Here is a 20,929-nt window from a genome sequence, read left to right on the forward strand (position 1 = left end):
AGGATTCGCCACTGTCAGCCACTAGATATCACACTAAAGCACCAGCATGTAATTTATCCAATCAGGTGCACGTCCTTTTGTGCTGCACCTTTCTATAAGCTCTGTGGATGTATAACTTAAAAAAAAAAAAGTATGATTACATAAATATGTTATCTATAGCACCTTTAGGACACCTAAATATACGGTACTGAGAGGAAACCTATACCACGTCTTGCAGTGCAATAACAAAATAATTAAGCATAACAGTATTGTGTTAGTTTAGAAAACTCACAGGGGCATTTATAGTAAGGGGGAGAAGTCAATGTCCTCTTTAGGCCTGGGATGGAAGAGGGTGTCTATCCATAACAAATCTAAAATCTAAATCAGTGCCTCTGTTTTCACAGGCAGACAACCTCCATGACTTCCATTAAGTGAGTTGGACAGCCTCTGTATTTTATCTTGTACTAATTGCCCTGTCCTTTTACTTCAATATTACATCATCATGTTTTTGACTCAGTGCAGCACTCCCAATGATATAATATTTTTTACTCATCTCATCTATGTTTTTAGATGCAAAGCACCTCTATGACTGGCAATGTCACTCACTCACTCGCTCAACCATTAGTAATTCACTCACGGTTAGCCACTCTGTCCCTAGTGGCGGCTCACAGGCATGGCACTTTGTATAAGACCAGCTTACTACTTGCTACTTTATGTAGCATCTGAAAAAGAGGACAAAAAAAAAGATTGCGAGATAAAACGTGTTATATGCAATAAGCCCAAACCGTTCTGGTTGATCCCCTGAAACCCCAAATACTCCCAAATCAAAGGTATATACCATGTACACATGTACCTTCACAAAATCATCAAGGGGGGGGGGTCGTTTTAACTCAAAACTGTGATCGTGTTTGGCAAGCATGTTTTACGTCCGGTAAAACACAAAACTGTGACGGTAAAACACAAAACTGTGATCGTTAGAAAAACATGTTTCAGGTTCGGTAAAATAGACATAGGATATACCTTACCTTAGCCAGAAGGTATTCCAAAAAGAATCATTCCAAGTGATTGCATCGCCATCGCGATTACCAGTGTATATGTCTATACACGTTTCGATGGTAAATAAATACGCTTCGGCAACGGAATTTCGAGGCGATCGCTGTGAATCTCTGTTCAAGCAGGAGGAGGAGCCCTTACCAAAAAAAAAGAAAAAGGAAAATGTGTATCCAAACCAAGCCATTCCAGTTATAAGGTAGGTGATACTGCCACCTGGTGATATTCGATCGGCATTGCAATTCCAACGTCGGCAAACGAGCCAGGGACGGCTAGAATGATCCGGATGATGATTTAGAACGGGGATCAGAGGAAAAAGATCAATGGATCTAAAAACGTATTATTACGTGTTTGGCAGTCAAGCGTTGGCAAGGAAACACGTAATATTACGCGTTTGGCACTGAAATAGTTAATGATAAATGAATGATTCAATCATTTTTGGGGGGGAAAAGCAATACTTTTATTACACATCTTTCCAAAATCTCTGTGGATCTATTATTTATTTATATATAAAACATATATAGATTACTCTACATAAAATGTTATCTATAGCACCTTTAAGATGGCGGGGGCCAAGGCAGGGGCCTTTGGTGTCATTTTGCGTTTCAGAAAAGTTTTCTCATCTCAAGTCGTGTCTCCAACCCACTTAATTAATGTTGCATCAAGACTGTAGTGTAGTAATGTAGACTCTGTGTATTTGATCCAAATTCTATTATTCTATGGATTAAAATAAATTGTAATTTCTATTATAATTTTGTGATTACGTAGATCTTCTGACGTCACATACTTACATACATACTCAATAAATCACAAAAGCTTACTCTTGAATACATTCAGGGCATGAAACACACATTGGTATATAGAATATTACAACTTATAATACTTTCAGAAAGTTATATTATTGTATTTTCGTTAAACTATTAAAATGTGGAATCCATTTTGTTAAAATATTTGTCTGTGCTATGAGCCTGTGAGGAAGGTAGTGAAACACACTTTGGGCATTCTGATCTTCCCCATATCACTTCTTTACCTCCTGCTAAGTGAAGGGAGAAAGGGAGTGGGTCCTGTCACACATGACATGTTCTGTGATCATTTGGCCTCAGTCCTTGGTACGGCTTATTGGTACCTACTTCAAAGAGGTCTTTGTTTCTAATGGTGTGTGTGTGTGTGTGTGTGTGTGTGTGTGTGTGTGTGTGTGTGTGTGTGTGTGTGTGTGTGTGTGTGTGTGTGTGTGTGTGTGTGTGTGTGTGTGTGTGTGTGTGTGTGTGTGTGTGTGTGTGTGTGTGTGTGTGTGTGTGTGTGTGTGTGTGTGTGTGTGTGTGTGTGTGTGTGTGTGTGTGTGTGTGTGTGTGTGTGTGTGTGTGTGTGTGTGTGTGTGTGTGTGTGTGTGTGCGCGCGTGCGTCTGCGTCTGCGTCTGTGTGTCTGAGGTTGTATGGAGACATTGGGTCTCATTCACCAACATTGCCAAAAGATTTCTCTTAGGGCAACCATCTTGGAATCGACTAAGACCAAATCACCGACAAGTACACCCGTATTCACGAACGCGTGGAGAAGCTGTCTTAAGTGATCAAAACGATCCCAGCTGGGATGCCGCCAATGAGGAATGTCACTCATTGACAAACATGAACGCACGTTCTCGTTTAGTTCATTTGCATGAAAACACGCCTCTGGCAGCTCCTTATAAAGCCAGGCTCTGTGCCGTGTGCAAATGAAATCGCGAAAAGTATGACATCAAGAGTTAGACACTCATTGTCATTGTCCAGCTCATTATAATGCAACTGATGATGCAGCCGTGTGGAAATGATGGCCGATATAGGTAGCGGAAGCGCTTTGCGACTGATCAAAATTTGTTTAGATTAATGTATTGTCATCATTATATACAGCTCGTGGCCACCTGCCGCAGCGCACGCACACACACACACGTGCGCGCGTGCGCACAGTACTGTATAGTCTACGTGCGTAATGAATGAACGCAGTAGGCTTATATTATTCTAATTACTTGTTTTATTAGAGATCACAGATACTGCGCTGCCCTATAGTACAGTCCACCAGTCTGTGTGGAGTCCGCTCATGGTACGCCCGACTCTGGCAGCCTTAATATGTGTACTGTACGTATAGGGCAGAGCATATAGTACCTACTAAATCCTAATGAAACAAGTAATTATAACATTACATATCTCTTGTCATGGAATTAACACAACATTATGCATACAATAAATAAAATCAGAATTTGTTCTTACTTGCTTGCCTGGGTAAATAAAGGTTAAATAAATGTATTTTTTTAAAACCGATACCGATAATTTCCGATATTACATTTTAATGCCAATATCGGCCGATAATATCAGTAGGCCAATAATATCGGACATCCCTAGTAATTAGAATAATATAAGCCTACTGTTTATTCATTAGACACATAGGCTATACAGTGTGCGTGTGTGTGCAACAAGACTTATGGAACATTAATACAGTCTATTCCACTATAGATATATCCACACGATTAGCTTTAGTTCTTATTTATTTATCCACTGTCATTTGCAGTGTTGGTGTAGTAGGCTACATAGTGTATTTCAATATCTGTTTTATTGATTAATGATATATATTTGAAAGGTGCAGGTCCACCTTGCAGGCTATATAAAACAACAAATGTCTCTTACTTAACACTTTCGCGGCTAACCACGTATACGTCATTAAGTGCCAGCGGTTAACGGCCAAAAACGTACCTATACGTATATATTGCATGTTGGCTATAACCTGCATTCTTTCAAATGTATAATTAATCAATAAAACAGATATTTAACAAATAAGAAATACAAATGCCACAGAAGGCATTAAATAATTATTATTTTCAATCATTTCACAATAATTCCATAATTGTGTTTGAATATCTGAGTAATTAAAGTAATTATACATTTGTCCAAAATAGCTGGTTCAGATATGGTTAATCCAGCTGCCCTGTGATCAGATGAATCCATATTATTTATTTTCCCGACATCAAATGCGTAATTTCTTATCGTACAAATATTGTCATATTTATTTTAATTATGATTAAGTAATTAATTCCAATGAGGCCTGTAGCGTTGACATGAAGGAATAACTATGAGAACACAATCTGTCAAGTTAATAAAATGTTCAATTAGTCAATCAATCATAAATTCTGCTCTCAGCCACGGCCAAATCCGATCTCAGGAAAATTTGGGGAATCGCGCTACTAGCCCTAATATGTCTTAAATGGGCAGAAATCTGCCTAAGAGGAATTTTTTTGTCGTAAATTCGTTCGGGAATGAGACCCACTGTGCCTGACTTAAGTGAATAGGAATTGGACCAAAGCTGAACTTTTGATTTTATGTTTACCGGTACAGTGCTTGTTCAAAATGTGCCCATTGGGAACAGACCGACGGATTGGCCCTCCCGGTATTGCTGTTTGCGGCTTTCTCCAGAACCACTCATCCAATAAACTTCTTAATTTCAACACTGCACTTTATTGGGTCCTCAGCAATACACCCGCCAAGTGTGAGGTCGATCGGATGAGCGGTTCCTGAGAAAATCGAAGGAAAGACAGACAGACAGGTTCCTTCCATTTTAGTTAGAAGGTGAGCTGCACATGATGAATCTAATTCTTTTTCCATTACTGTTATCCATAATTTTTTATTTCTGGAGAGGGCCTGAATGTTATCTCTTAAAGGAACACGCCAACATTATGGGAAATGCACTCGCTGTCTTCTCCAGAGTCAGACAAGAAGATACCAATTTCCTCTCACATTCAGTAGAAAGCTATCCAGCTGCAAGCTACACTAGCTTAGCACAAATTAATGGAAGAGGATACGGACCAGCTAGCCTAGTTATAGGCCAAAAACACCTCTCCTAGAGTTTTAAGAGAGGAAATTGTTATCTCTCTTCTTGTCTGACTCTGGAGAAGACACTACACACACTCCAAACCTTTGCAAAAAAATTAAGTTAGAAGGCTCAGAATAGTTGTTAGGAACAGTAGTTGACAGAAGTGATGGAGTGAGTCTGCGGGGCAGTGTGTTAAGAGGATTACAGGATTACAGAGGATTGTCTTCATTACAGTGTCTTGTGGGAAGCTTCATTAGACCTCTGGACTTCAAGCCCCCCGCACCCTGGCTCTGCTAATGACAGGAGACAAAACTAACATTCCCCCTCGGGTGTGTGTGTGTGTGTGTGTGTGTGTGTGTGTGTGTGTGTGTGTGTGTGTGTGTGTGTGTGTGTGTGTGTGTGCGTGCGTGCGTGCGTGCGTGCGTGCATGCGTGCGTGCGTGCGTGCGTGTGTGTGTGTAGGCGTCTATATGCATGCCTCCGCCAGCTTGGTTTAGGCGGCAGATGTGTCCACATCTGTTGGGAGTTGTTGTTGAAGATGCTGCTTTTTAAGTAAATGAAGAGGAAGAGGAGGAGATGAACACATACTGAGAGGAGAGTGATGTTGAATACTCCTTCCTCTCAAAAGCAATGCCTTCTGAATTAATTTGACTGAGGCGCTGGTGTAATGAGAAGTTCTCTCTCTCTCTCTCTCTCTCTCTCTCTCTCTCTCTCTCTCTCTCTCTCTATCTCACACCTTATTGAGGCCTCGCTAACAACCTCCACAAACTGCATGCCACCATGTTAGAGCTGTCCCCGAAGCCTGTTTTTGGGATTCGAACCATCGGTTTTAATCATGCAAATAAATGTGCTCCTACATTTTTTTTCCTATAAAGTGCAGACATATAAAATCACAGTTTTTCACATTAGGATCTAAAATCCCAACGGGCCACCTTGTTTATGGTTTGATTCAGTTTTAAATAGACAATGATAAAAACAGTAAGATAAAATAGACAAAATAGACAGAGTACAATTGTGCAATAGTGCAGTGCAATAAAATAGTAGAATAGAATAGACATAAAATTTGCACATAAAGTGCAGACATATCAAATCTGTTTTTTACAGTGCAATAAAATTGTTCTGGATTACTGTTTAACAGTTTAAAGTCATCTTTACCTTCTCTGTTTGGTATCCACAGTTTAAAACTCTTCCCTCCTGTTTGATACCCACGTTGACCCTTCGAATCTCCCACTCAGGGCAAACCTCCCTCTCAGGGCACAGTTCCCTCTCTCAGGTTGCAGTTCTAGGCCTGGGTCCTACACAGTTTTAAAGCCTGACAGTCTTTCTTGTTTGATACCCACACAGTTTAATACCTGACAGTTTTGAACCTGTAATAAAAAGTAATAGACAGAGTAAAATAGTACAGTGAAATAAAATAGTAGAATAGAATAGATAGTAAAATTATGCAACAGTGCAGTGCAATAAAATAGAATGGACAGTAAAATAGTGCTACAGTACAATCAACAGCGGAGTGTATTAAAAGGCTATGGTGAAGAGGTATACGTTTTTAGCTTATTTTTTTTTAAATATTAAGAGATCTAGCTTCCCTAATGTCCATAGGTAGTGTGTTCCATAACTTTGGTGCATAGTTTGCAAAGGCTGCATCCCGATTCTCTTTAGACTGTGGCTTGGAACCTTCAATAGACCAGTAGTACTGTAGATGATCGCAATGTTCTAGAAGGCACATAGTTGACTAGAGAATTTTCAAGGTACTGTAGCTTGGTCCTGTTCCATTTAGTGCTTTGTGGAGGAGGACCTTGAAATCGATTCTAAATGTTACCGGTTTGGTAAGGAAATTGAGATAAAGGTATTTCCACTCGTATTTCTTTGTTATAGGCAGTCATGGCTTCCTTATATAATAATAATAACTTTATTTGTATAGCACTTTTCATACAGAGGTGGCAGTTTAAAGTGCTTCACAACAGTAAAAAATACAGGCATAAGCGAGCATAAAAAAAATTAAATACAAAGAGATATAGAGGTAGCAAGGTAAGGTAAATCACAGTTCTTCAGTAATACAAATAATAAAATAGAATAGATTAGATACAGTAAAAAAGTGCGGTTTGATTCAGTTTAAAATAGGCTAAAAATAATAAAATATAACGGGTAGCTACAGTGCGGGTAGCTGCCAAAGGCTTATTCGCTGCTGGCTGACTGCTATCTGCTGTCTTTGTATCCTCAGCGCCAGCAGTCGGCTGTTCACCCATTTTCGCTGGGCACGCACGAATTAAATGACCCTCTTCTCCGCACCCAAAGCACTTCATTCTGCCTGAGCTCACATGAATGTCGTAGTCAAAATCGTCCAGCCTGAATTTGAAAACTAAACTCAGTTCCTCGTCTTTCTTCTTCAGAATCATATGCACTTGTCTCCTAAAAGACACGACATGTTTAACGTGACGAGAGGTACCCCCGAGAGAGAACATTGTAATCGGTGAAACTAACTGCCCATGTCTTGACAGCTCTTTTTCCAAAAGTCCATTTTTCAAAAACGGAGGGACATTCGAAATTATAACACGTTTGGCTGGGTTCGGGGGGGTGACGAGTGGAAACACGGTAGTAAGCGTCTCCCGAATCACCACTCCACTTTCCACCATCTGATTCACTTTAACGGTAGAATCAAGAAAAATGACAACTGCTCTATTCATCCTAGAAGCTGACTTAACACTTGCATATCCCACGACTGCGCCGATAGCCAAACAACACTCTTCAACTGACACACCGTGGTCTGGAGAGAGTCGCAAACCGTGTTTGCGTGTACGTTTCTCCAATCCGGAGGGTGCTCCTCCGTGCTCCGCCATGCCTGTGTAATGGCACGACGCAGCACTCACCAAACAATTGTCACTCTATACTACGGCTAAACTCAACCGAAACAACTAAAACCAACACTCTCGTAAAAGCACACAATAAATAAGCAATAGTCTAATTCATAACATTAAACACAACAAGTTAGAGAAAAAGTTCGAGTTTCACTCACACCGCAAACGCTCCTCCACGCTCCTCCACCACCATACACACGCATGCGCACAGAGAGAGAGAGAGAGAGAGAGAGAGAGAGAGAGAGAGAGAGAGAGGGGGGGGGGGGAGAGTATGTAACTTCCTCAGCCCTTGTGTGCGTGAATGTAACAAGTTCCTAACGTTTTCTTTCCCCTATTATTTCATGCAAACTTTATTCATTGTTTTAAAGGGGACATGCATTATAAATGCCTTTTTCTGTGTTTAGCATGGTTTTATAGTAATACAGGTTAGTATCAATGGGTCTGTGTCTCTAATTACCATATTGACTCATCAGTCTAGTCTCGAGTTCACGAGATCCTCCCTCACTCAACTAAACTGTTCTGATTTGATGTTTCTGTGACGTTAATATAGCACTGATTTGCATAACTAACTCTATGGTTGACAGCGACAGAAAACAGAGCAGGCAGATAGTGTAACCAGACACTTCCTCAGAGCGAGGCAGACAACGAGCGAGTGAGAGAGAGAGGGAAAGAGAGATAGAGAGGGAGAGGGAGAGAGAGAGAGAGAGAGAGAGAGAGAGAGAGAGAGAGAGAGAGAGAGAGAGAGAGAGAGAGAGAGAGAGAGAGAGAGAGAGAGAGAAGCTTCTGTCGGGGAAACAAACCGCGCGCGGGGAAGCAGCAGTAGCACATACTGTTGAGCTAAGCAATTATAAGCCGGCCTCCTAATACAAGCCGGGTTTCATGTATATTAGAGTTATTGTTGTTATATGCTGGCCTGGCTGTGCAGTAAATACCATATAATGGTATGGTGTTAATGTTTACCAAGTGAGTAAGCCTACCTCAGAATTGTATAAAACGAAGTTATTATTATTATTATTATTATTATTATTATTATTATTATTATTATTATTATTATTATTATTATTATTATTATTATTATTATTATTATTATTATTATTATTATTATTATTATTATTATTATTATTATTATTATGATTATTATTATACCAGTATTGTGATTGCACTATTTTACTTTATTTAACTTTTTTTGACCACCTGTAATTGCACTGTTTACTACCGTATTTCATACAGTACTTGCTTGGTTTCAATAAATGAACCCAGTACATTTTACTGGGTTCAAACTGACACAAAATGTTGATTTATTCATTATGATCCGTTTGAAAATTTGAAATATAGGCCTCTCTCTTATACATGCCTCCTCCTAATACAAGCCTGGTATCCGCTACAGTTGAAACAAATACAAGCCGGGGTTACTATTAGAGGAATTACGGTATATTCTATATTATAGCTATGGATGCAATACTATGGCCCATTTGACATAGAGTATCACTCGTTCAATATGTGAAAAAGAAATAATTTTTCCATCCATACATTCCCGCTTTATACCGTGGTGAATATAAGTATGGTTTTACAGCGATCTAGGGTAATTCCTGGGAGGCTACGTGTATTATACTAAATCCATTGGCATTTCGTCCCTACACATGCTACAATAAAAAAATCAAATGCATATGATTGGTATTATGTTCCATCATGAATGCATGAAAGGTGGGGGGGGTCGTTTCTGATTAATTGATTGTCAATAACGGCATTCATTATTACAACAACATACGCTGATCAGGGCGATGGCTATGAAAACAAGGCACAATCAAGCTGAAATTGACGTTAAATTGCTCTTACTTGTGGCCGGTGGGATTCCAAAAAGAATATTCCAATTATTTGATTGCCATCTGGTAGATTGTATGTCCATTTGGCCCATGACATAACCCACCACAGCATAATGAATCGGGGGTCCCAAAAAACTATTCAATGTGATCGGGTGAAGCCCTAGGTTCATATTAGTAGAAAAGAGCACCCAGAGCATTTAGCGTGTGGCACAGCCCAATACACAAGGTTTAAAATGGTGCTCGATACCGCCGCCTGGTAGGATGCAGCCGGTATTGCACTCTAGCGATCTCAGACTCAGCCCCATGATAACACCAGGCTTCCTGGATGGATAATGAATGGAAATATCGAATAAAAGAAATAACAAGCAAATAACGAGTATACTCGTTGTTGGCGACCAACGATTGGCGGCCAATAACGAGTTTAATCGTTGTTGGCAGTGAATGAGTTAAGGGGAAGGTGCTTTCGTTCCATGTACCCAGATTCAGGATTGGCTCGCACATTTAAATGGAGCAGAGACAAGACCGCATACATAACAAACAAAATGTGGCCTTTGGCCCCGTTCATCAAAAACAAGACTTCAAGCAGCATCAATCAGACCGACTCCTTTGTCATCATGTTCGACGAAAGCAACAACAAAACAAAACAACGGACCATCATGGCCGTTTCTGGGTGACCACGCTCAAACCTGCTACTTCGGGTCTCAATTCATGGGCCATGCCAAAGCGGTGGATCTACTCTGAGAAGTCAAAGTAAGAAATGTTACGTTATCATAACATCTATCGACTGATAACAGCCACATCACATAATGTGTAGCAGTGGCCTAAAACAGTAACGTTACAGGCAGAAAGATAAAGCGCTCTATCGCTCATCTTCCACAAGAGTAACATTAACATTATCTATCGGCAGTTTGAGTCAGAGATACCTTGGCGAGAGATGGAATTCTAGCTAACGTTAACTAATGTTAAGTGCTGGCAAAACAAGTGACTTTTCAGTATAATGCAGTTGGTTGATTGAGATGACACAAACATTTAAAAATAAATGTTTCTATCAAGTACTGTGTCGTGTTGGACTATTTGACAGTGACATCACATTGAGTATGATTCATAGGATTGATTTCATGATTAGGTAACTAATGGCAAGCTGTAACATAACATTGGCAACTCATTAGATATAATATTGCACACACACACAGCAGAGTTGAGAAGGATGTAGCTGTGGACACATGCACTATCTCTCTCTCTCACACACACACACACACACACACACACACACACCAGCCTAAAACTTCCCAGGAGTGTATATGTATGTGTTTTTTTGGTGCTAGTATGGTCGTAAAATTCTTATTACATTTTGTTCTAAGTGGTATTAAAAAGGTCTTAAAAAGTCTTAGATTTAACTTGTTGAAACCTGCAGATACCCTGTAGACATCTGTAGACTGCTTCTCCCAACCCCCACCTAGGGCTGGGCGATATAACGATAACGATAAATATCGCGATATATTTTAATAATCGATATCGAATATCGAAATAATCTTTTTTTTTTTTTTTTTTTTTTTATTACCTGCAACAGGGCAGTTTTAAAACCAGAGACAGTGGACAGACTTGTCTTTCTTGCCTGCAACTTAAAGTAATGGCTTTGCTTGTCCAAATGACAATACTGACCAAATTCAGATTTCTTTTTCTCTTGTCCATTTATTTTGTTTGCTTTCTAATTTAAAATACATTTTGAAACCGTCTGTACACAGTAGGCTATGTGTGCTAGCAGAACTAGACTCCAGTCACGAGTCACAGTGCACATGTGCGGTGGTTTGTCCACCAAAAAAGCGCCAAAAGATCGAAAATAAACTAGCAGAGCCAGAACTGTTCAACTCCTCTGGAGCCACAGCCAGCAGAGAAGCCGGTTTACTTTAGCTTTTAAACCAGCTGCAGCCTGAGAACTGGAGTGTGAGGGGATGTAACACTAAAGATGGCGGCAATGACAAAGAATTGCTGCAAAATAAACATACATCTGTTGTTAAAAAAAAAAAAAAAAAAAAAAATTATACTTATAACAATTCGATAATTATCGATATCGAGAAATAAAATAAAATTATCATATCGTTATCGCGATATGATTTTTTTCCATATCGCCCAGCCCTGCCCCCACCCACTCCAAGTGCTGAAACAGGAGCCTCATCTGTCACCTTTCTCTCCCATTACAGATGCACAAGTTGTGACACTGACTCAAACCATCCCACTACATGCCAGCTGGACCCGATACCCTCCCCACTCCTCCAGCCCATCGCACTAAACATCCTCCCATTCCTGACTGCAACCATCAACTGTTCTCTCAGCTCCAGGGTGGTTCACAGCTCTAGTCACACCACTCATCAACAAACCACCCCTGAACTCCACCGTCTAACTATGACTCTCTTCTCTCTTTCCTCTCTAACTCTCACTTGAACACGCCGTATAAAACCAGCTCACTGATTATCTATTACAGAACGACCTCCTAGACCCAAATCAGTCAGGCTTCAAGACTGGTCACTCGGAGACGGCCCTTATAGCGGTCACAGAGGATTTTCACTTAGCAAGAGCGAAGGGCCTCTCCTCTGTCCTGATTCTCCTGGACCAGTCAGAAGCCTTCGACACAGTCTACCATCAGATCCTCCTCACATCCCTTGCAAGTTGGGAATGGGAGTTTTAGGTTCTGTGCTGGAGAGGCACCCTGTCGGCCCCATGCACCTTACAGACGGGTATCCCCCAGGGCTCGTCCTTGGACCCCACCTCATTTCTCTCTACACCAAATCTCTGGGTAACATTATCACTTCTCATGCCTTCTCATACCACTGATATGGCGATGACATTGAACTCTTGCTCTCCTTTCCTCCCACAGATACCCAAGTCTGAAAGGATCTAGGCCTGCCTATCCTACATTGCTGCCTGGATGACGATCAACCACCTCAAACTGAACCTAAGCAAAACTGAGCTACTTCATTTGCGGACTGAATCCTATCCACTGACAGAACTTTCAATCACAGTGGAGAACATAGCCGTGGCTCCGACCCCGACTGCCAAGGTGTGGACCTTGACAATTAGCTGAACTTCTCTGCTCACATCGCCTCAACAACCAGAACCTGCCCATTCTTCTTGAGCAACGTGAGAAGGATCCGCCCCTTCCTGACAAAAGAAGCCACCCAACTCCTCCTGCAGTCATCAGTCATGTCTCGCCTTGACTATTGCAATGCTCTGCTAGCTGGCTTACCGTCTTGTGCCATCAAGGCCCTTCAACTCAGAACGCAGCAGCCCACCTGATTTCCAATCTACCAAGGTCAGCCCACATCACCCCATCACTCAGAGGGCTGCACTGGCTTCCCATTGTCACACAAATCCGCTTTAAGGTTCTTGACCTGGCATACCGTGCAGTGAGGGGAATGGCTCCCCCCTAGTTTCGGCCAATGGTCTCTAACTACACAAAGTGGGGTCGCGGGTAGGTGACAGTGGGGTCGTGCATTGAGAAAAAATAAAAGGAAACAGAGAAAAAAACGACGAGCCCAACTCAGATTGAGTTTTCCACCTGGCAACTGCTTGTATTTGCCATTCCTCGCCCCTTCATCAATGGAGGCCGACACAGTATTCCAATACACATCTCACTACATCCTGTGCATATATAATCGCGGAGACCACGTCTCATCTTTTGTGTGTAACCTTGAAACTCGCAATGGATAGGTTTGTTGTCAGAAGCGCGGAGATAGAGAAGAAGCATGGATTTTCCTTGCAGATAAAAACAACCCATTGGCAGAGAAATGTGCTGATAATGAATATGTAAGCCGAGATCTTTGACCGCCTCAATACGTTGAATCTGGGACTACAAGATCGGGACACAGACCCGTTTGGACTCGGAACTCCGTTTGTGGCACTCCAGGATAATCAGCAGAGATTTGGGGGGTATTTACTCAGCTGGCTTTATGGCTTTTTGGAGGAACAGAATGTTGCAAAAATTATTTTGAAGCCCATCATCTGTAGCCACATAGAAGGGCTCATTGAACAATTTCGGAACTATTACACGGAGAGCACGGACAATTCCCATTAAGTAAATCTTTTTTTTATTCTTGAAAAAGCGCATCTGAACGCATTTTCTTTTCTTTTTTTATGTTCTGGCAACATATTTGGGCTAAATATGCCTAGTTTTATAAATGTGTATACAGAAACAATTCCGTTGCTTTTGTTGATAATATTCATTAATTTCATTGATAACATAGTGCTGTAATTTCATTTTCTAATAAATATGCATGATCAAGTTCAACAACGTGTGCTTTTATTTTGATATTCCTTATTTCCACGTTGACATTATGCGATACATTAAGTGTGGGGTCGCCAAGAAAATCCTAAATAAAATGGGGTTGTGGTATAAAAAAGTTTGAGAACCCCTGCTATATCCTCTACTTCCCACCACAGTCAGGTTAGCTGAAACTCGCCCCAATATTCTGCCATAAACTAAAAACACACCTCTTCAAACAATCAAAAAAAAATGTAATTAAATAAAACTAACCTTCTTACTGTCTTTTACTATTATGCACTTTGCTACCATGTCTATACTACTATGTACTATGTACTATACTACGACCCCTATACTATTACTTACCATTCTAATAATATTATGTCTATACTACTATGCACTCAGTTTGACACTGCTAGACGAACAATGCCACTGACCCTTAGCTACCAGAGTTGTACCCCTTCTGCTGACTTGTTGTTCACAATTTGTAAGCCGCTTTAGATAAGTGTTCTCTCTCTATCTCTTTCACACACCCTCTCTCCCTCACCTTCTCCTTTCACCCTTTCTCTCACACCTCTCTCTCTCCATCTTTCTCATACACACTTTCTCTCTCACCCTCTCTTTCCTTCTCACCCCTCTCACCTCTCTCACAGCTTCTCTATATTTCTCTCAGATTCTCTCTATCTCTCCCTCGCCTTATCTCTCTCTCTGTCTCTCTCAGATGACAGGATAACAGATGTGTCTGAGGTGTAGGAAAGAGGACTGGATACAGAGGCTCAGAAGGAGAGGGAGAGAGAGATGAGGATGGGGTGCTGGGTGAGAATGCACAATGTAGAAGAGTTATGAGGTGAATAGTCTGCAGGCTGTGGATGGTTGAGTTCACTCTAATCATTCTGCCCACATTTGTTACGGTTTGAGAACAGAGACGATGAGAAACAGATGTTGATTTTCGAATAAAGCACTACTTCTTTAGAGTAGCTAGAGTAGCTGAATGAACATGGACACGATGGTGATAAACAAAAGGGGAGAAATCTCCATATCCAAAACACGCTAAATCTATTTCACAATACATAGGTATTCATCACAATAATGGGGGGAAACAAAGGGGAGAAGGCAAGGTCTCCAAAACACACTAAATAGTGACTCCATCAAATGACGGTGCTGCATATACATAGGATAAGAATAATCCTTTAACAAATTCATACCACAAATGCGCAAAGGAAAGCAATAGGATTCAGTAGCCTCATTGCACGCAGAATCATTCTAATGGGATGGAAATCCAACAAACACCCCCCCCCCCCCCTTCAGGAGATGGATACAGGAGGTGCTGTCTTTGCTGCAACTTGAAAAGATAAGACATATGCTGAACGGGTCCTATGACAAGTTCATCAAAATATGGTACCCTTTTATTGAACATGTAAAGGGATTGACTCTTTGAGATAATACCAAACCTGACTGATGGTCTATTTACTCAGTTTACAAACAACACCTATATTACGGATCCCCTTTCTGCGTATGTTTTACGGTTAACAAGCATGAATACTTATTTTATTTAATTTTTATTTTCTCCTTTCTCCCTCTCTTCTTCTCTCTCTCTTCCCTCTTCTCTGAGTGTGCTCCTGATTCCAGGGGTGGTAGGGAGGGATAAGGGGTGGGCATAACGGGTCATCGTCCATGCATCTTCAATGTCTGAATAATTTGTACAAGTATGTTTGTTAGAATAATTGGGTGTCTACATTTATGTCTGTATGTATATTAGTCTGAATAATTGAGTGTCAAATTTGTATGTTTATTCCAATAATCGCTGTCTATATTTTGATTATTGTTTGTTTGATTATTGAATATTGATTATTGTCTGTTCAAACAATTGAAAAACAATTGAAAACAATTGAAAAATCCTACAAATAAAGGTTAAAAAAAAATCCTTTAATTAACAACCAAAAATATTTAATTATATTTGCGGTAGAAAAACTGTGTCCGCTCCCCAGTCTCCCAACCAGGTATTTCATTTTAATTTCAGCCTTTCCCAGGTGAAAGCAGTCCTCCTAATTGAAGGATCCCATGGCTCTGTAATAGCAGAGCTGACCCAAAGAGGGAGCCAGACCTAGATCAACCTTCAGCAATCATAACTCATATTTATCCATAGCATAATATTGTCTGCTTTGCATAACTTATATAAAACAATAAATAATTTCTTTAAATATTCCATACATTCAACACATTTTCCTCCATAGATATAACCATCAACCATAACATGAATCATAATAAATCCAATCAATTATTTCGGCTCCAACATATCGGCCCCTAATTGTTGATGCGGTAGCGAGACAATTATATAGCTATACTTCAAAGCCCAACAACATATCACTAGCTCATTTACATTACATTCGTCCACATAAACTTTTACAATACAGATTTCCTTTTTTCCTTTTTTCTTTTTACAGTCATAGTCCATGCAATCCTTTAGGTTAGTAAGATCAGAGTTCTGAAGTATGCGGCACGATTGTATGCAAGAGTTCCAGAGTCAGGGGGGATGTGTGTATGTAAGAAAGGCACACACAAACACAACGGCTTGTAGAGTGTGATTAAAACTGGAGTAGTGAGAAACTTGAGAGGTAGACACTTGAAAGAAATAGAAAGATAGACAGAAAGAGAAAGAGATATAAATTGGAGTAGCAGCTCTCGGGGGCCGTGTAGGGGAGCAAAATGCATATATTAGAGACTGGAGAGTATGGTGGAGTAGAGAAGGACATAGAGAGAGCGAGAGAGAGAGAAAGGAGGAGCAGAATAGAGTTGAGCAACAGAAAGAGAGGGATAGAGAGAAAGAGAGAGGAAGAGGACAAGTTAAAAAAAACTAATGTGAGAGTGAGGTCGTTAGGGCCACCACACTAACTCACACCCCTCCGTGTTTATAGCTCTGTTTTATGTATGATAATCACAAAGCACTTTGCTCCAAAAGCACAATGTTTAAAGATGCCTGTTTGCATTTGCGTGTGTACATGTTTATGTGTGTACACATTTGTGTGTACATGTTTGTGTGCCTGAATGATTTGTTTTCCTCTCCTTTGTCCCCTCATGTATAATGTACTAATACCTTTTCTTTGTTGGCTTTATTACATTTGCATCATCAGTGTTTGCAACACTGCTGTGGTAATACTTTCACCATGGTATACTTATGCAATAGTCAGGACAGGCTGTGGCATACAGTATGGTTATTATATTATTATATCACAGCTAAAGGGTGTTGTTCGGGGCATTGTCGAACAACCCTTTTCGTTGTGAGCTATTGCTTTTATAAAACGGTCACCAAGTATGGCCATATGAAAATTATTGACACATCCAGATTTAACATTTTAATTAATAATTAAATAAAACATTTATACAAGGAAATAGGTCCTCCTGGCGGCCTGCACAGTTGCTATACAATGTACACTACTAGCTTGTGTATTTTTACTCTCACTAGCGAGAGCGGAACGGTGACAGCCGGTTACAGCCGAGATGCTATTATTATGACAATATTATGTGTAGCAGCTGCTAACATAGCATTAGAAGCTCTTAATAAATACTAGAGTCTGAGCTGTTCAGAGCGTATTCAGACCAAGCAGCCAATGACGCAACGTTAAAGTGATAATCTGCTAAATCCATATTTTTGTTATCTATTGGTGATAAGCGATCATTGCTGTTGCGTGTTGGCACTGTATTGGCTTGCTTTCCATTTAGAAAATTCATGCAAACTACTGAGTTAGTCTTCCATTAATTCCAACCAACTGCTGTTGCTGCTGGTGATATAAAACATATAACTGTTAGGAGGGACATAACAATAACTTCCTATTTGCTAGATGATTTTCCTGCCAGACACCAATGTTTAGAACAGCCAAGAACAGCAAATGTAAAAGCATTCATGAACTGGGTATAGGTAGAATCACTCTTTTGCTATATCAGCTGGCAATAGAGACTGGCAAAATAGACATTTATTTATATGAAAAAGTTAGATATTATTACTTTAACTGTTTAGACTTGTTAGCCAACATTATGCAGCAACAAACAAACTTACGCTGCTACTCATACTCATGTGGGGCAGCGGTGGCCTAAAGGTTAGAGAAGCAGGTTTGTGACCGGAAGGTCGCCGGTTCGATCCCCCGGCCGGCAGGGAAAATCTGGACTGGGGAATTGAATGAATAACTCTCTCCCATACCCTTAACACCAACCGCTGAAGTGCCCTTGAGCAAGGCACTAAACCCCCAACTGCTCCAGTGGACTTGCTCAGTGGCCAACGGTGTCAGACTGTGGTTGTACTGGGCAGCTCCCAGGTGTGAATGGAACTGTGTGAATGTGAAGCAAGGTGTAGCTGAAAAAGACCATTCATGCTCAGCGAACCTACCCTGGGTAAATAAAGGTTAAATTTTTTTTTTTTTTTAATGCTACAAACAAAACAAACTGGTCTGCTGGGCCTTACTCATAAAACCCACCTTACACCTGCACATTTTGACAACCTAGGATGGCTTAGAGTAGACGACAGAGTACAGCAACTTGCAATGGGCCTGGTCTACAAGATACACTACACCACTGGGATACCCATGTACAGTACATGTCGAAATACTTCCCAAAGGTCAGTGAATTCCACGACCACAACACCAGAGGGAGTTCCACAAATCATGTTCAACCCAGATTCGGCTCAAACAAGGGACTAAACACGTTTCGCAATTATGCCACAATAATGTGGAACTGTGAGGGTTCGGTGAGGGAATAGGAGAGGAGATCCCAAGTGCAGGTAACACGAGCAGAGAGAGAAGAGACTTAGACGACGGGATGAAGTGAACAGGCTTTTACTATACAGTTGCGACAAGGATACACGTTGCAAACGGTAGCAAAACAAAAGCGAACTGTAAAACCCGAAAACAAACAATACACAGCAGAGCTGGCAAAAATGGACTAAGGAAGGGAACGGACTCACAGGGATTACTGGTGACAAGGTGAGTACGACCGAACACAACTGTGGTAAACAAATCAATACAATGCAATGGCACGACAATGAATGTGAGGAGCGGGCAGGTCTATATACTGCCCGTGATTACTAATAAGTGCTAGCTGGAATAAGGTCAGGCATGGCCAAGGCTGGAGAACACAAGGCATAGTAAAACAAAACTCACATCATAAATAAAGCATGTGTAAAGGAACAACCCTTAAAGGAAACAGGAAAGATGTTAACACTATTAAAAACATGTGTAAAGTTTCAAGTTCAAGTTTCTTTATTAGTTGTCATACAGAAGTACAGAATACTTTTATACAAAATGCTTCTTTCTATTACGCTCCAGAGACTGTGCTAGACAAAAATAGATAAGTATAAAATAAAATAAGTATAGCAAGTAAAAATAGAAGTCACGTACGTGGACACAAGTGTTCAGTATGTACATATGTACAATGTTCAATGCAGAGTAGAAGTAACTGAGTTACCATACAATATACTAATATACAATATACTATATAGTGCAAAGCATAAATGGGATGAGGTACAATTTACAGTAAGGTGTAATGAGGTATGGGTTGTAGTGCAAATTCTTTACCAATAAATATAAAGTGTGTTTAGGTGTTCTAAAGTGTGTAAAGTGGGTGCTGCAGTGAGTTGTTTGTTTAAAGTGAGTGTGTGCGTGTGGATGTGTGTGCTGTGAGTGCATTTGATGGTTGTTACATAGTGTTATTGTTCGTTGAGCATCCTGATGGCCTGGGGATAGAAGCTTCTTCTGAGTCTTTCTGTGCTTGCCATGAGACTCCGGTATCGCTTGCCTGACCGCAGCAGTTCAAAGAGGCAGTTGTTTGGGTGGCTGGAGTCTTTGATAATTCTCTTAGCCTCACCCATGCACCGCTTGTTGTAAATGTTCTGGAGAGTGGGAAGCCCCCCTCCAATTGTGCGTTCGGCTGAACGTGCCACTCTCTGTAGTCTGCTACAGATGATCCTTAAAGGGATGAGCCTTAAAGGAAACACATGTAAAATATTAACACTTACAGAAAACATATGTAAAAGAGATGAACCTTTAAAGGAAACATGAACAGGATAAACCTTTCAGGAAACATATGTAAAGATAAACCTTTTAAGTTAACATATGTAAAGATAAACCTTTTAAAACACAAGCTAAAACGCACCACAGAACATGAACAGAGGAAACACAGCATTAAAGATATCCAGAAGACCTAGGACTAAAGGCCTGATAAGGTCCAATATCTGGAGCTGCTGCGTTTGGCCACCAGAGGGCGGCAGAAAACCACTGTTCATATTGTTCGGACAGGATCCCTGGCCGGAACCATGACAGGAACGCACTACCCACAACCGTGAAGGAATGTGAATCCCTACCTTCCTTCAAAACCGCTCTCAAAGAGCACCTACGGGTGGCTGCAATTAGAAACTGGCCCCTGTAAATGTCCAAATCCTCCCCCCACCAATGTACAGTTTCTTCCCCTTCGGATGTATATATTTTTTATGATCTCTTTTTACTACACAGTTCTGTATATCTGTATGTCTTGTATGTCGTAAATGTCCTGATGAATTGAAAATGGGGGACCCCGATTTAAACAAGACGAAAGTATTTTTCTGGTCTGCATCCTCTTAGCAGTTGTTTTGTATTGAGCCGTACTATATTGTACCTAGGGATGGGTACCTTTCACATTTGAACCGATATGGTACCGGTACCTGTGAATCGATACCGGTACCCAACGGTACCTTTTTTCGGTACTTTAGTCTAAAAAAAATGTATTTACCTACTTCAGTTGTGAAAAAAAAATCCAAACTTCAAATAACTACAATTTCGACAGTTTCCGGCTTGCCATTGCTCCGACTGCTTTGTTGTTGAATCAAGTCAAATCCTAGGTAAGCATATATTGTGTGTGTGAACGTTGACATGAAAAGAAAAAAGGTAAAAAAATATATAAATAAATGTAAAAAAATCGGTATCTCACTTGAATCGATACTCGGTAGTACCGACGTGTTTCGGTTCGGTACCTCAAAAGTACCGAATTCGGTACCCATCCCGTACCCATTCTGCAATCTGTTAATAAAGTTTTCAATCAATTCAATCAATCAATCAATGCCTCTTTAACCAAACTGAACTCTTAACCAATGACATCCCTCCTCTCTA

At 40.5% G+C, this 20,929-nt stretch overlaps 1 protein-coding gene across 1 annotated transcript in view; it reads left to right on the top strand.

Moving 5' to 3' along the window:
- tmtopsb (teleost multiple tissue opsin b) overlaps window positions 1-20,929 on the top strand; it is a gene marked incomplete at both ends in the record, with an annotated part of 194,143 nt that overhangs the window by 103,848 nt on the left and 69,366 nt on the right. The gene's annotated exons all lie outside the window — the stretch shown is intronic.

This window comes from Notolepis coatsorum (assembly GCF_963971535.1).
Source record: "Notolepis coatsorum genome assembly, chromosome: 12".
Lineage (NCBI taxonomy): Eukaryota > Metazoa > Chordata > Actinopteri > Aulopiformes > Paralepididae > Notolepis > Notolepis coatsorum.